The sequence below is a fragment of the Nelumbo lutea genome, chromosome 2 (genome assembly GCF_056320005.1).
Source record: "Nelumbo lutea isolate HS-2025 chromosome 2, American lotus-T2T, whole genome shotgun sequence".
NCBI lineage: Eukaryota > Viridiplantae > Streptophyta > Magnoliopsida > Proteales > Nelumbonaceae > Nelumbo > Nelumbo lutea.
The window spans coordinates 104,481,971-104,498,303 of record NC_142685.1 but is presented as its reverse complement, the minus strand read 5'-3'; the positions used below and the strand labels follow the sequence as shown (position 1 = coordinate 104,498,303).

Here is a 16,333-nt window from a genome sequence, read left to right as displayed (position 1 = left end):
CATCTTTACCCCTGATGGAGATGGGATCCCCATTGGGGGGCCCGAATCCTCAAAATTTTTAATTAAAACTTGTTTTTTTGCTTAATATTTATTGAAAATAAATGATAAAATTAAAATATAAATAATATTATTTATAACTTTCAGCTTTATTAATTGTTGTGGAGAAATTAAGTCTTAAATTATTCGTTTCAGTTTTTATAATTATAATTTTCTATTTTTCGACTAATTTTATTTGGAAGATTTATTTATTTAGTATTTTTATAACCATAACCATGGATATGGATATGGATACAAACCTTGATTAAAACAAGTAAAAGCTATTTTTAATACTTTGAACAAAATTACAATGTAAACTAATTACCAGAAGGAAGGATTGCTACTGGATCGTTAGTGGAGGTAATTTAGGCTCATAATTTCTTCGATGGAAGCAGAGACCCCATGGATCATTTTAGATATCATCAAGGAGGTAAACTTCATGTAAAGAGATGGATGAAGAAATTTGGGCTGTAATTTGCAAATCATTTGAAGAGTCCAAGGCATGCAACTGAAGCAATTAATTAATTAACCAGGTGAATGTGCATGGAAGATGTGTAGGCACGTCACACTAAAAAAAAAAATAAAAAGAAACAATATAGTTATCAGAGTATTGATTTCGAAATAACTAAGAAATCAGCTTAAAATGCTTCTAAACATTAAACAAGATAAAAAATATGCTTATTTTAAAAAATAAATACTTATTTAATATTTAACGTTTGATAGTATTTTACTATAATAATCGCTTATGACTCTTTTATCCTTCATTTTCTTTCAAATTTTCAAAATATATACTATGGTGGTGGACGCTCTCTCTTTCTCTCTCTGTAATATTTTGGTCAATCTAATATTAAGTAAGATGGGCAAGAAGTGCTCCAACAGGCTCTTCTTGAGCTTGGACGAGATGCTGATCGAATTCGTTCTGACAGTCTCTGGCGTGTCCCTGGATGAAACCCCGGGATTCTCGAAGGCTCCGGGCAATGCTCCTGCCAACGTTGCCATAGCGGACTTGTGGCGGACTCCAACACCAATTCTTAACTTCGTAACTGCTGAATAAACAAAAAATGGATGAACATCTGCCAATTCCAAGATACGAGGGACTTCCTTCGCCTAGGTTTTCACATCTCAGATTGAATCGGGAAATATCCCTGATGTAATGAAGAATTGCCTTTTTCTTTTTTTTTTTTTTTTTTTTTTGTCTTCTATTTCGTGTTCTCTATCTCTTGGCTCTCCTTGGATTTTTTCATTTTTATTATTATTTTTTTTATGATATTATTGGAATTCGTCATGGACTAGGAAATTTGCATGCATTAGAAATTTCTCTCAGCATGTATCTTGGATGTTTCTTATCCTCCCATGCATGTATCTTGCGTGAATAAGCATGTATCTAGGCGCAAATTCTGGTAGTAGGTTAGGTTACTACTACAAGTGAGTCTCCTACTCCTAAATTTCAGGTGCAGATTGTATGTATATATATATGGTTGTGCCTTGCATAATGGTAGAGGATTCTCCACAAAAATTTTCTCTTGGTATCAGAGCCAGGTTACTATTCGTTTTGCAAATGACGGTTATCGGCTGCGGATCTTGTTCCGACCTCAGCCTGTTTTCTTTTCTGTACTGACTTCCTACTCCTCCGTCTTCACTTGGCTCTGGCCCACGCCGGTATCGGCATCGTTATCCTCTGCAGAGCGCTTCACTGGCAATAGATCCAGCAGAGACAATGGCTTTTCCGCTAGGAAGCTAGCCTTTTCTTGCTGGTTATTCGAATACTTGGTCATCAAGGCAAGGATATTGTTGCAAAGGTTCTTCATCTATGTGTCAGATGCATATTCTCTTTCCTAAGCCGTTCGTTCTCATCAAGAAGCTCTACCGTGCTGTTGTAGCTTGCCATTCTACACACCGTAGAGGCAACGACCAATGGGGATGAAGTCGAGTGTACCACTTGGTCATCACCAGAATTCGTTGGAGACCCTGTCTGAACGGTCGGAGCCGTGGCTGCCGTAACAGTAGATACAACTACACCTGGTGATATTTTCCAGTGATGAATGTCGCATAGAAGTATTTTTTTCTCCTCTACAGAAGCAATCGTTTGCGAATTCCCATCGATCAGGAACAATCTCTCGGAAGCCATACGTGTTTCGAAACGAAGCTTGGGAAATTGTTGTGCTTGAAATATTTGGGAAACAGATCTCTGGCAAACTCGGCCGGTCTCCTGAACGTGGAACCATCCTCGTTCCACGAAATCACGTCGTCTATCGAAGGATCATCCACAAGCTGTCGCTTGAGCTCTCACTGCCATCGATCGCCCATCTACGTGTTTCTTGCAATAATCAAGCAGCTCGGATGAATCTTCTGATCGGTTACCATGGTTGCCAATAACGAAAGGAACGGTGAGAGCTCAAGTAAGTATGAATGGTGGGGAGATAGACCCCGCGATACGTCGATCGGGCGTGGGGCAGGCCAAGGAAAAGGGGGTAGACCCTCTGGCGGATGCGATCGAGGTTCAGCAAAAACTTATGCTGCTCAATCATCGGCAGGGCGTGAGGTGGCTGCTAATGCAGCCGTAACTGATGAAGACAGGACTGGAATAAATGGGCTTAATGACGAGCAGTGGCAGACTCTCGTAAGCATGCTTGATGCTTACAAAACCAGGACTAATGAAAAACTCTCTAGTAAGAAAAATTCTATTGATTGGATAATTGATTCCGGGGCATCGCACCATATGACTGGAGAAATTGACTTATTGATGGATGCACGGAATATTACACCGTGTCTGGTGGAACTTCCCAATGGGAAGCAAACCATTGCAGTGAAGGAAGGGACTTTACATTTGGGTGGAAATATTTATCTACATCATGTGCTTTTTGTATCAAGAATGAACTGCACCCTTATTTCCGTAGCAAAATTATTGCAAGAGCTAAATTGTACAGTCATCTTTACTGACAAAATATGTGTGATACAGGACCAAACCTTGAGGATTCTGATTGGAGTGGGTGAACAGTGTGATGGAGTCTATCATTTTAGAGGAGCAGCACTGGTTCGGGCGAATAGAACAAGAGGTATGGATGAATGGGAGTTATGGCATCGCAGATTAGGGCATTCGTCTAAACAGATATTATCTTTTCTTCCTAAAGTAGATAAATTAAATAGTAGAACTGAAGGAGATAAGCCATGTGATGTTTGTTACAGAGCAAAACAAACACGAGAAATTTTTCCTGAAAGTAAACATAAAGCTGATGATTGTTTCTCTCTAATTCATTGTGATACATGGGGAGCCTATAAAGTACCTACCTCTTGTGGTGCAGTTTACTTTCTAACCATTGTTGATGATTATTCTCGTGCTATGTGGGTTTACTTGTTACTGGAAAAAAGTGAAGTAGCACACATTATTGAGAAATTTTGTGCCATGGCAAAACATCAGTTTGGCAAGCAAGTCAGGACTGTTCGAAGTGATAATGGAACATAATTTAAAAGCTTGAAATCATACTTTGAGACTCATGGCATTCTGCATCAAACTTCGTATGTTGGGACACCGCAACAAAACAGTCGGGTGGAGAGAAAACACAGGCATATCTTGAATGTTGCAAGAGAATTGAGATTTCAAGTAGGCTTGCCCATTGATTTTTGGGGGGAGTGTGCCTTAACCGCAGGATACTTGATAAACAGAACACCTTCTTCAGTACTTGGCGAGAAGACTTCGTATGAGGTACTGTTCAGGACACCACCTTAATACGAGCACATGAGAGTATTTGGTTGTCTCTGCTATGCTCATTGGAGTCCTCGAGACAAGGATAAGTTTGGAGAAAGGAGTAGGAAGTGTATTTTTGTGGATTATCCCTATGGAAAGAAAGGTTGGCGCGTATAAGATGTTGAAAGAGGTGAATATTTTGTCTCTCATGATTTAATCTTCCATGAAAATATATTTCCATATGTCACTGGTTTAGAAACCACTCTGGGAAACAAACCTGGCCCAGCCATTGCACTAGTTGATGCCGTAGTTGATGATGATGTTGTACATAGCCACAGAGGGAATAAAGACAGGGGGAGTGATGCAGCCGACATCTATGATAGGGGGAGCCTTGAGAATAATGATGATGGAAGAGAGGAGGAGCACGAAGAAGAGAGTGTGCAAGAAGTGGGAATTAATGGCAGTGAGGACAGAATTAATGTGGATCCAGCACCACAAACGGCACCAGAAGAGCAACTTGGTAGAGGACATCAGCATCGCATGCCATCTGTTTTGCTAAAACTTTACGTGACCTACACTGCTCGATATTTGAAAGACCCCATTCACACTCAAGCCAACTCTGAATCAGAGTCCATAGGTATGACTCCCTATCCCATAGCGAATTATGTGATATGTACTAACTTCTGTGCTAAATATCATCTTTCTTAGCACGGAGAAGAGAGTGTGCAGGAAGTGGGAATTGATGGCAGTGAGGACAGAATTAATGTGGATCCAGCACCACAAACGGCACCAGAAGAGCAACTTGGTAGGGAACATTGGCATCGCACGCCATCTATTTTGCTGAAACCTTACGTGACCTACACTGCTTGATATTTGAAAGACCCCATTCACACTCAAGCCAACTCTGAATCAAAGTCCACAGGTACGACTCCCTATCCCATAGCGAATTATGTGACACGTACTAACTTCTCTGCTAAACCTTACGTGACCTACACTTCTCACTTTTCTGAGGCAATGAAAAGTGAGAAATGGAGGGAAGCTATGAGGAAGGAAATCCAGGCTCTGGAGGATAATGGTACTTGGACATTGGAAACTCTACCTCCCGGGAAAAAGGCAATAGGGAGTAAATGGGTTTATAAGATCAAATATAATTCAGATGGGACGGTTGAACGACATAAGGCTGGGCTAGTTATTCTCGGGAATAGATAGGTTGAGGGGTTAAATTATAATGAGACTTTCGCTCCTATGGCCAAAATGACGATAGTCCGCACTTTCATAGCCATGGTAGCCGCTAAGAACTGGGAGTTGCATCAGATGGATGTACATAATACATTCTTACATGGGGATTTGGATGAGGATGTATACATGTAGTTGCCGCCAGATTTCGCATCTAAGGATCGAACAAAAGTGTGCAAATTGAAGAAATCTCTCTATGGATTACGTCAGGCTCCCAGATGCTGGTTCTCGAAATTAACAGCGGCCCTGATACAGTTCGAGTTTGTTCAATCGTATCTTGACTACTTTTTGTTCACTTATTTCAAACACAATGTTCGTCTGCATGTGCTGATATATGTTGATGATTTGATTGTTGGGGGAAATGATATTGTAGCCATTATGAAATTCAAAGAGTATCTCAGTTGATGCGTCCATATGAAAGATCTGGGTCCAATCAAATATTTCCTAGGTATTGAAGTAGCTCGTGGTCCTGAGGGAATATATTATCTCAACGGAAGTATGCCCTGGACATTATCTCGGAATGTAGACTATTGGTAGCCAAACCAGCGTCAATGCCCATTGAACAGAATCATCATCTTGCATTGGCCAAGGGCACTCTAATGGCCAATCCAAATCAGTATCGAAGACTAGTAGGGCGGTTGATATACTTAACAATCACACGACCTGAGTTGTGCTATTGTGTTCATATTCTGGCCCAGTTCATGCAAAGCCTGCGACAAGAACATTGGGAGGCAGCTCTGCGTGTAGTGCGATATATGAAAGGGTATCTTGGACAAGGTATAGTATTGCGTTCCAATAGCAATCTGTGTTTGTATGCTTATTGTGACTCTGATTGGGTAAGCTGCCCATTGTCACGACGATCGTTGACCAGCTATTTCGTTCTGCTGGGGCAGTCACCAGTTTCCTAGAAAACGAAAAAATAGCGCACTGTGTCGCGCTCCTCGGTAGAAGCAGAATATCGTTTGATGGCTGCGACGTGCTGTGAATTGAAGTTGATGAAGAAACTTCTATTGTCCTTGGGGGTGACGCATGACAAACCTGCGCGCTTATATTGTGATAACCAAGCAGCCTTGCATATAGCCGCGGATCCAGTGCTTCACGAGAGGACAAAGCATATTGAAGTCAACTGTCATTTTGTTTGCGATGAGCTGCGGCATGGGAACATTGTTACTCGGCATGTTCAAACCACAGATCAGTCGGCTGACATCTTGATAGGGTCTTGGGAAAGAGAAATTCACCTATTACCTTGGCAAATCAGGCATTCAGAATCTTCATGCGCCAATTCGAGGGGGAGTATTGAAATTCGTCATGGACTAGGAAATTTGCATGCATTGGGAATTTATCTCATGCATGCATGTATCTTATCCTCTTCCTCTCAACATGTATCTTGGATGTTTCTTATCCTCCCATGCATGTATCTTGCGTGAATAAGCATGTATCTAGGCGCAAATTCTGGTAGTAGGTTAGGTTACTACTATAAATGAGTCTCCTACTCCTAAATTTCAGGTGTAGGTTGTGTGTATATATATATGGTTGTGCCTTGCATAATGGCAGAGGATTCTCCACAAAAATTTTCTCTTGGTATCAGAGCTAGGTTATTGTTTGCTGTGCGACCGATGGTTATCGGCTGCGGATCTTGTTCCGACCTCAGCCTATTTCCTTTTTGTACTAACTTCCTACTCCTCCGTCTTCACTCGGCTCTGGCCCACGCTGGTATCGGCATCATTATCCTCCGAAGAGCGCTTCACTAGCAATAGATCCAGTGAAGACAAAAGCTTTTCTGCTAGGAAGCTAGCCTTTTCTTGCTGGTTATTCGCATACTTGGTCATCAAAGCAAGGATACTGTTGCAAAGGTTCTTCATCTGTGCATCAGATGCATATTCTCTTTCCTAAGCTGTTCATTCTCATCGAGAAGCTCTGTCGTGCTGCTGCAGCTTGCCGTTCTACACACCATAGTGGTAACGGCCGATGGGGAAGAAGTCGAGGGTACCACTTGGTCATCACCGGAATTCGTCGGAGACCCTGTTTGAACGGTCGGAGCCGTGGATGTCGTAACAGTAGATACAACTGCAGCCGGTGATATTTTCCAGTGATGAATGTCGCAGAGAAGTATTTTTTTCTCCTCTACAGAAGCAATTGTTTGCAAATTCCCATCGACCAGGAACAATCTCCTGGAAGCCATATGTGTTAAGTTGTCGAAACGAAGCTTGGGAAATTGTTGTGCTTGAAATATTTGGGAAGCAGATCTCTGGCGAACTCGGCCAGTCTCCTAAACATGGAACCGTCCTCGTTCCACGAAATCACGTCGTCTATCGAAGGATCATCCATAAGCTGTCGCTCGAACTCTCACTACCATCTATCATCCATCTGCGTGTTTCTTGCAATAATCAAGTAGCTCGGATGAATCTTGTTGATCAGTTACCATGGTTGCCAACAACAAAAGGAACGGTAAGAGCTCAAGTACGTTTGAATGGTGGGGAGACAGACCCCACGGTACGTCGACTGGGCGTGGAGCAGGTCAAGGAAAAGGGGGTGGACCCTCTAGCGGATGTGATCGAGGTTCAACAAAAACTTATGTTGCTCAATCATCGGCAGGGCGTGAGGTGGCTGTTAATGTAGTTGTAACTGACGGAGACAGGACCGGAATAAATGGGCTTAATGACGAGCAGTGGTAGACTCTCATAAGCATGATTGATGCTTACAAAACCAGGACTAATGAAAAACTCTCTGGTAAGAAAAATTCTACTGATTGGATAATTGATTCCAGGGCGTCGCACCATATGAATGGAGAAATTGACTTATTGATGGATGCACGGAATAATACACTGTGTCCGGTGGGACTTCCCAGTGGTAAGCAAACCACTGCAGTGAAGGAAGGGACTTTACATTTTGGTGGAAATATTTATCAACATCATGTGCTTTTTGTACCAAGTTATGGTTCTTGAGCCCGGCGCTGCCAAGCTCGGACCGAATTGGGAAGGACCCTACCGAGTGAGACGGGTGCTCGGGAAAGAAACATACAAGCTCGAAACCCTTGAAGGGAGACAAGTACCTCGGGCATGGAATATTGTCAACTTAAGGCAATATTAGCTGTAATTACTGAGTAGACCATGAGTCACTCCTAGGGCCTAAGGGCCAAAATGCCGAGCTAACACGACCTCGGCGCAACAAGACCCATTCGCCTCTACGACATGGGTAAACTACTGAGTAGACCATAAGTCACTCCCAGAGCCTAAGGGCTAGAATGCCGAGCTAACATGACCTCGGTGCAACAAGACCCAGTTGCCTCTACGGCATGGGAAAACTACTGAGTAGACCATGAGTCACTCCCAGATCCTAAGGGCCAAAATGCCGAGCTAACATGACATTGGCGCAATAAGACTTAGTCGCCTCCATGGCATGGGCAAACTTCAAGGGCAAACTATAAGTCACCCCCTCAGCCTAAGGGCTAAAACACTGAGCTAACTAAGACCTCAGCATTAAGAAAGACTTAGCAACTTCAGTGGCAAAGGCAGAGTATGAAATATCAGAGGCGTAAGTAGCTCGGGTTTAAACCTTGCGAAGCATAGCTCGTCTCAGTATGTTGGTTGAACTGAGGAATATCCAACAAGTGTATAGTTTGGGCATACATGGTAATCACTTCGCGGTACCACAGAGATGCCTTAAACGTTAAAGGACAGCTCGGGATAATGACTACCAAAAAGTCCTACTTCGGGCATGTAGTTCTAGAAGTTTAAGTTATGAGATTGCTTTAGCAAAGATAAAGGAAGAAATTTCATTACCATTTCAAAAAGAAAAAAGAAAGAGAATCGAGCTAAACAGCTCGTGAAAGTTTAACAGAAGGTAAAAAGGGCATAACCACCCAACAAGATCTTTTCAAGACCGGGTTTATGGCACCTGGGTGCCACTAGAAATCAAAGTAGAAAATCAATGCCACCAGCCTCAAGGGTCCACCTCCTCCACCTCATCCTCATCCTTCGAGGAGTCAGGCTCTTCCACCTTCGCCTGGTCCGTCGTCTTGGGAGACAGGCCCTTCATGGTGATGCCATCAAGATTGAGTCCAGAAAAATTCTTTTGGACCAACTAGTATCAGAGCTTGAATCCGGAGCTGTACGAGCTCGAGCCATACTCCACTAGGAAGTCGTAATACTCTTGGAAGTCCTTGAAGTCCCAAACCACCCTCTCCCACTCGGCCTCCACCATGGTGTCGAAGTTTCGAGTTTGGTTCAGAAGTGTGGACTCCAAGTCCTGAACCTGTTGGTGAAGGAGCTCCCTCTCCGTGGCCACCCTCGATGACTCCTCCCTATAGCATGCGCTCTCCTCGGAAAGCCTGGTGATCTGTGCCTCCTGGTCCCGGATGAGCTGCTCCTGTGACTCGCTCCCCTTACGAGTGTGATGGAACTCGCCCCAGGTCCGGTTGAGCTCGCCCTGGAGCTTATGAATGATGACCCTCTGATTGTGAGCATCACTGGAGGGGATGTTCGACTGGAGGGCCATGGTGTGGATGGCGGAATTCACCTGCTAACAGGAGACTAAGGCCAAAAGGCAACAAAAGGAAGCAAAAAAAAAAAAAAAAAACAAGGAGAGGGGAAGACCACTTGCCACCATATGATGAGCGGAGGCGAGCACGGTGAGATCCCCGGGCTCCATCTCCCCCCACTTAGCGATCTCCTCGTGGCAGATCACCCTTTAGCTCTTCCGCCTGGCCACTACATAATCATTAATACCCTCCTAGTTCCCTACTGGGAGCCGTGGGTAGGGAAACAACTGAGAAGGACCAGGAGGAATCACCCCGTGCTGCGGGAGCTTGCCCTCCTCGAGGCCAACTCCGCTAGCACCTCCTTCATATGGAGGCAGCGGAACTTCAGGCAGTGGAGAAGTGAAGTCTGGCTCCGCAGACCCGAACTCTATACCCCCAGAGCTGGGAGTCTAGTCAGGATGCGATCTCTTCACTTTACGCTTCTGGTTGCTCGAGAGGAGGTGGCGTGCGTCAACACCAGACATGATGGCTACCAAAAAATCCACCAAATATTAGTTCGGTAAGAAACAAAATGTATGTATACACAATATCGTTACAAGGCACTACGCGACCTAAAAAGGCAACCTACCCAAGCTCAAGCTGGCCTACATGAGCTTCTCCTCGGTCAAGTAGTCCGAACAGAGGAAGCCTACCAATGCCCAAGACAGCATCATTTTTTGAGTTTTAGGGTCCAACTCGGCCCCAGGGTCCTGGATGGCGCCCCTCCAAGAAGTTGGGAAGGGCCACCCCTCGGGGTTATGGACCACAAAATAATCCCGCTTCTAGGCGAGAATCTTATTTGGTAGCTCGTACAAGAGCTTGTAGCCACGGCGGGGAGAGAGATAGTAAAAATGCCTTTCCGGAGGAACTCTAGGAGCGGCATTTTTAATACAAAGAATAGAAGCAAAAATGTTAAGGTTCAAGGGGAGGCAGTACTCACAGCACAAAGAAATGGTCCCAACCATGTTTCGGATAGCATTGGGATGAAGTTGATTGATGGCAACATTAAAGTGGTTTAGCACCTCCACTATAAGGGGGTGCAGGGGAAGACGCGGGCCAGCCTCGAGTTGTTCCTGGTAAATAACTATCTCATCGGAACCGTGCTCCCAAGGGAAGTTACCAGTGGGGAGACTGTAGACGAGGTCCCTAGGAAGGTGAAAATAGCAGATTAGAGACCTGAGTCTCTCCGTCGTCATAGAAGAAGGATCGAAGGTGTCAGGCTCCCTCCCCTGAGAAGTAGAGGCCACATCACCAGAGGTCTCTTGAGCCTCTGGAACCTGCTCCCAATCTCCCCCAGAGCTCGAGGGAGCATCGTCGTCCTGGTTACCGTCTCGGTAATAAGTATGGTATGGATACCCAGAGATGATTGACAGTGATTGAGACTCACCGAAAAAGAAAACGAAATGAATGGAAGAGCTCAGGTAGACTAGAAGGATGCGCGACCTCAGAATCTGAAGACAACAAGATAGCATGAAAGGAAATGAGGCCTAGGGGGGCCTCCTATTTATAGCCACTATGCCCCTGAATTAATGGCCCAGATTAAGGTAGATCCGATGGTTCGCAGTCAAGTTGACCGCACGTCTCTTGAAACCGAAATGTGATTGGCTGCACGTCTCCCATGATTGAGGTAATGGCGGTTGCTTGACATCTGGAGTTAAGAGCCGCTTCAGCACATTTTCGGTATTCGATAAGTGAGAAATCCCTTGATTCCCGTACGCGCATTTAATATGAGCTGTCAATCAAGTTTGAATTTCGGTCAAATCAACCCATCACACTTCATGAACTCCTCACGCTAAGGCAACATTCTTAGCCCGAGGAGTAGGGGCAATTGATGGAGGATGATTTGGCCCGATCTATTGAGACGATGACACGTGGATCTGACTCAGCACGAGCAACAACTCTGCATCATGGCCTGACCACAACTAAGTAACGAGCCTATAGAGTAGCTCGCTATAGGGGGAGCTTGCCACAACGCGAGCTCCAGGTCCCCCGAGGTACTGGAAAGGGAATACTCCAAGACTATTTCAACTCATGAGCTAGGGAAACCAGCTCGCTCCGGCACCTGGGTAGAAGAATTTCCCCAAAGACCAACCTTATTGAGGGTCACCTCGAAGTACCCCTAAGACCTTGCTACAAAGTAGCTCGCTGTGCGGCAGGGTAGCTCGCGACTAAGCAACGTGACACTCTCAGGAAGGTTCTATCTGACAAGACCGTACTCATCAGACTGCACCACGTCTCTCGATTGACGGTGTAGTCCCTGCCCATTTGACAATCTGCACCCACGTCTCTCGACAGATGGTGGCATGCTTGTCCCTTCAAAACGTGTCCCTCATCCAAGCGGGTAGTACATTGTAACGATCACCTGCGCATCCCTGGCAGGTAATGGCTGCGACAGGAGCCCAGTGGCGGCTATGCCCGATTTGACAAGAATGCCCCTATAAAAGCCCTTTAATCAAGGGGGAGAGAACTCTCTCTCGAGTTTTACTCTGAACTTGAATTCTTACTTGCTCACGAGCTAATCTTGAGACACAGTGCTCTAGCGCGACCTACACTCTTAGCCTTTTATACTCTTTTCTTCCTCCCCAGCGTTCTAACTTAAGATTTAGAGTATTCTCGCCGGGCAAATCCCCCGGGAATCCTTCTTTTTCATCTTCCTAGGTGTTGTTCGTTGCCGACAAGGGGCCAATTAGCAACTAGCTAGGAGTGCCCAGATTGTGCCGCATCAAAGCTCAACTTGGAAGTTATATGCATATATAATAAATATTATGCATATATGCACCATGCCCACACATTATCAAGGATAATCAAATTCAAAGTCTAATTGATCATCAAACTTTGGAAGTCCAATGATGGCTTTAGCGGATAGGGCCCAAGCTAAACAACCCCTAATAAGCTCAACTTGGAAGCTATATGCATATATGGTAAATATATTTATATAATATTTAAATAACAAATTTTATATTAATATATATATAGAATTAAATAACCAATGTTATATTAATTAAGTAATAATTTAATAAATTAATAAACTAATTTATATTTCCTAATAATAAATTGATATTTATTAATAATTTAAGAAGCATAAATATATATTATATTTATTATATATAACATAAATACTTTTTTATATATGTAATAGTATCGGGCTGGGCTCAGGCCCAGGTTAGGGTTATTTGAGAAAGCCCGAGCTCGAGCGAACGGGCCTAAAATTTTATCTAAGCCTGAAAATTTATGGGCCAGGCCGTCACGCTACCCGACCAACGAATAGGTCCAATTATACATATAAACACTTGTATACATCAAAGATCATATGAAATAAAGATTTAAACATCTTTTTCAATTTTTTTTTTAAATGGACCTCTAGTAACTCGGTTTGGTTTGTAGCCTAGCCTAGCCCAAGGCTCAGCCCATGGACCAACCTGGCCTAGGGCATAGCTCAGGCCTATGTGGGCTCGGGTCATGAGTCGTGCCAAACCAACCCCCAAAATTATCCCAGGAGAGGAGGTACAACCTGGGACACCCCGTGGGCCAGCATGTTTGTGCGGGTCGCATGCAGGTCGTGCCATGATGACCTCGCAAGACATGATTTATACCTCTACTTGAACTCGCCCAATACTAGGGATGGAGCGGGGAAATTAGAGGATTCCCTAGACTTGATGAGGAGTGGGGTGACTTGCCCTATGCTGACCTAACAGTTTAGGGTGACTTGATGAGGAGTGGGGTGACTTGCCCTAAACTGACCTAACAGTGGGGCTAGGGCGATGATGGGGTAAAGTGTCTTAATTATGGGGTAGGGACATGGATGGGGTGCCTGCCCTGAACCCATCCTGTTGCTATTTCTATATAATTGTTAATTATTAGTGAAATTAATAAAATTGTTTACTTTTGTAATTATTTTCATTTATTTAAAGTTAATCAAAATCTCATTTAAAAATAATAAAAATAATAACAATTATTAAAATTACTATAAATTATGAATACAACTAAATTTATACAATGTATTCAGAAGGTGGAGAGAGAGAGAGAAAGGGTTAGATAGTCCATTGGGGATGTGAGATAGTATTTAATAGATGCTTTAGGAAAAATTACGTGGAGGAGATAGTTTAAGAGGAATTTTAGGAAAGGGCAGGTTTTAGGAGCGATTCAATGAGATGACATAATTAATTAGGGAATTAAAAATATTAAAATGAAAAAATGAAAAAAAATACAATGAGGATTTGGAGTCTAATGTGGATTAAACTTAAAGGGGATAACTTGATTGGTCGAAGCATGTCCAATACAATGTCTTTCAGATATCATAACTTTTGGATAAATAGATATATAAATAAATTTATTTTTGTATGGTACCATGATGATTATGTGTGTTTGGGGATGGAGAACAAAGATCTATTTTGAGAATGACACACTTATTATTAAAAATCCATGCATCGGCTTTGGCTTTTCTTTACCTCTCTCTAGTGATTGAATGCCTATAATGACTCTCAGCTTTTTGTTTCCTTCTTATTTCCTATCAAACCAAATATATCTTAAATAGCATCAAGAAGATTAATTGCTTCATATTCATGACATGAATAATGAATTATCTAAATTTAGAACAAAAAAGTATAGATGTAGAATTGCAAATGATATATTAGTTTAGAATAATAACAAAAGCACATTAAAATATTCATTATAAAATTTGCAATTCATACATATAAATGAATCTTAAAAAGGAAAAATAGTAACAATAGAACAGTGAAATGTGGATGGAAAAGAAAAATGGGATGGGTCCAAAGTCTTTGGCCTTACCTACAATGAACGAACATGAGAGAAGAGAGTTTAGTCGTGGTGAGAAATTTCAATGATTCCCTACCTTTAGTGTTAATGCTTGACGCATGCCTCAATTGAGTCTTGGAGAGAGAGAGAGAGAGAGAGAGAGAGAGAGAGAGAGAGGGAGAGAGAGAGATCCAAAAAGTGAGGTCTGTCTATTTACTCCATATATAATATTTATTGACTGTTTACAATGGATAGGTGCTAAGAAAATGGAACTAAATAACAAACTGAATACATTTGAAATGAGAGATTCAAAATTTTGGTCCTTAATGGTTGGTGTTTTTGAACGGGTTAGAAGTAACGGAAGGGGAATGGGTTCAAGATCTTATTACCAATAGATTTGATAATTTTGTAAAATTATTATTTTATCAATTATGGTAATTTTAGGGAAACTTAGTATAATACAATTTTGTTAGCTTACAAAATTAATATTGGTGAATTTGGACAAATTAGTTTTGATAATTTTGGTAAGTAATTGTGGTAAACTATTTCTGTTCAATTTCATAATTAATTTAGATATACTATTTTTAGTAATTTTGGTAATTTTGTAGATTGGTTTTGGTAATTTTGTAGATTGGTTTGTAGATTGGTAAACTATTTCTGTTCAATTTGGTAACTAATGTTTGTAGATTGGTTTTGGTAATTTTGTAAAATTCATTTTCCAAAAAAATTAATTAATACAAATTTTGTAATTTACAAAAAAGATTAATTTTCAGTAAATTAATATTGGTTAACTATGAAAAGTTCATAATTTATCAAAAGTTATTAATCTTTGAAAATAAAATATAATTAATTTGTGAACAAGTTTATTGAATAATTTAATTTGAAAAATAAAATATCAGTAATTGAATTGACAAAAAATATTTAAAATTATTACATTTTTAGAAAACTATTGCAATAATTGTTGAAAAAAATTATTTCATTTTCAAAAAACTCTTGATAAAGTATTACATTTTTAGGAAATCATTGTTTAATTTATATTAGAAATATTAAAAGCTAAAGAATTTTGATCAATTTTTATTGGAAAATAAAGGATAAGTTATTATTATTTCAGAAAATTATTGAAAAAAAAATATTGATAAATTATTACATGTTCAAAAAAATTATTAATTAATTTATATTGGAAAATAAAAGATAAATTATTATAATATGTAAAATAATTATAGAGTGATCGCAAAGCTTATTGGCCGTGACTACAATAACTGATCAGTGCTTATAATTCTCGTGGCTACCGCTAATTGGACTAGACTCGGACCTTAATTTTTGTTGGACTAGACCCAGAGCTTAGACGCCAATCCCAAGTCATAGATGGACCCCTTTTGTGATAAGAAACATTATTTTATAAAACAGATTTGCATATAAAAATTCTATTTTTATAAAAACATAATTTTATTGATTTAAACATTATCATAATTAAGAAGATGTAAATAGGGATAGTTTTTGAAGCCCACATACGATTTTAAGATCCAAAGCTAGACCTATAGCCATGATCGATTCTTGGGTCAAACGGTCCAACCATCTAGTTTAAAGCCTATAAATGGTTTTAAGGTCCAAAACCAAACCCAGAGCCATGATCGAATCCTAGGTCAAACGATCCGATCATCCAATCCAAAGCCTACATATGGTTTTAAGGATCAAAACCAAACCCAGATCCATGAGCATTCGTGGGTCAAATGGTCTAACTGTCTAGTCTAAAACTCACATACGATTTTAAGATCCAAAACCAAACCCAAGCATAATAAAATCCTAGATCAAATGGACCGACCATCCATTCTAAAGCCAATATACAATTTTAACGTGCAAATAGAAGTAACTTCAAATAGTTGGGCAAGCAATGGATATAACACAAGATTGGGTAAGATTTGTAGATGGACCCTTTTACTTGGAACGTTGTATTTTGATTTATCTATAGTACAACTAGGAATGGCAATGTGTGAGGCAGGTCGGTGTTTTGATTGCCCCATACCCAATCCTAAATTCAAATTCACTGCTCCGTCCTCGCCCTGATGGCTAAAAATCCTAATCTCGATGAGAGAGTACGGAAG

The 16,333-nt window shown here is 41.3% G+C and overlaps 1 long non-coding RNA gene and 2 pseudogenes across 1 annotated transcript in view; all 3 read right to left on the bottom strand.

Annotated features, from left to right (window-relative positions):
• Positions 1-711: 711 nt before the first annotated feature.
• Positions 712-16,333, bottom strand: part of LOC148872479 (uncharacterized) — a 34,848-nt gene continuing 19,226 nt past the window's right edge. Inside the window, exon 2 of the long non-coding RNA XR_016107878.1 lies at positions 712-1,082. This is a non-coding gene — a long non-coding RNA (uncharacterized LOC148872479). The remainder of the gene's footprint in view (positions 1,083-16,333) is intronic.
• On the bottom strand, positions 1,570-2,322 carry LOC148872481 (heat stress transcription factor B-2b pseudogene; annotated as a pseudogene).
• Positions 6,634-9,454, bottom strand: LOC148872480 (heat stress transcription factor B-2b-like; annotated as a pseudogene).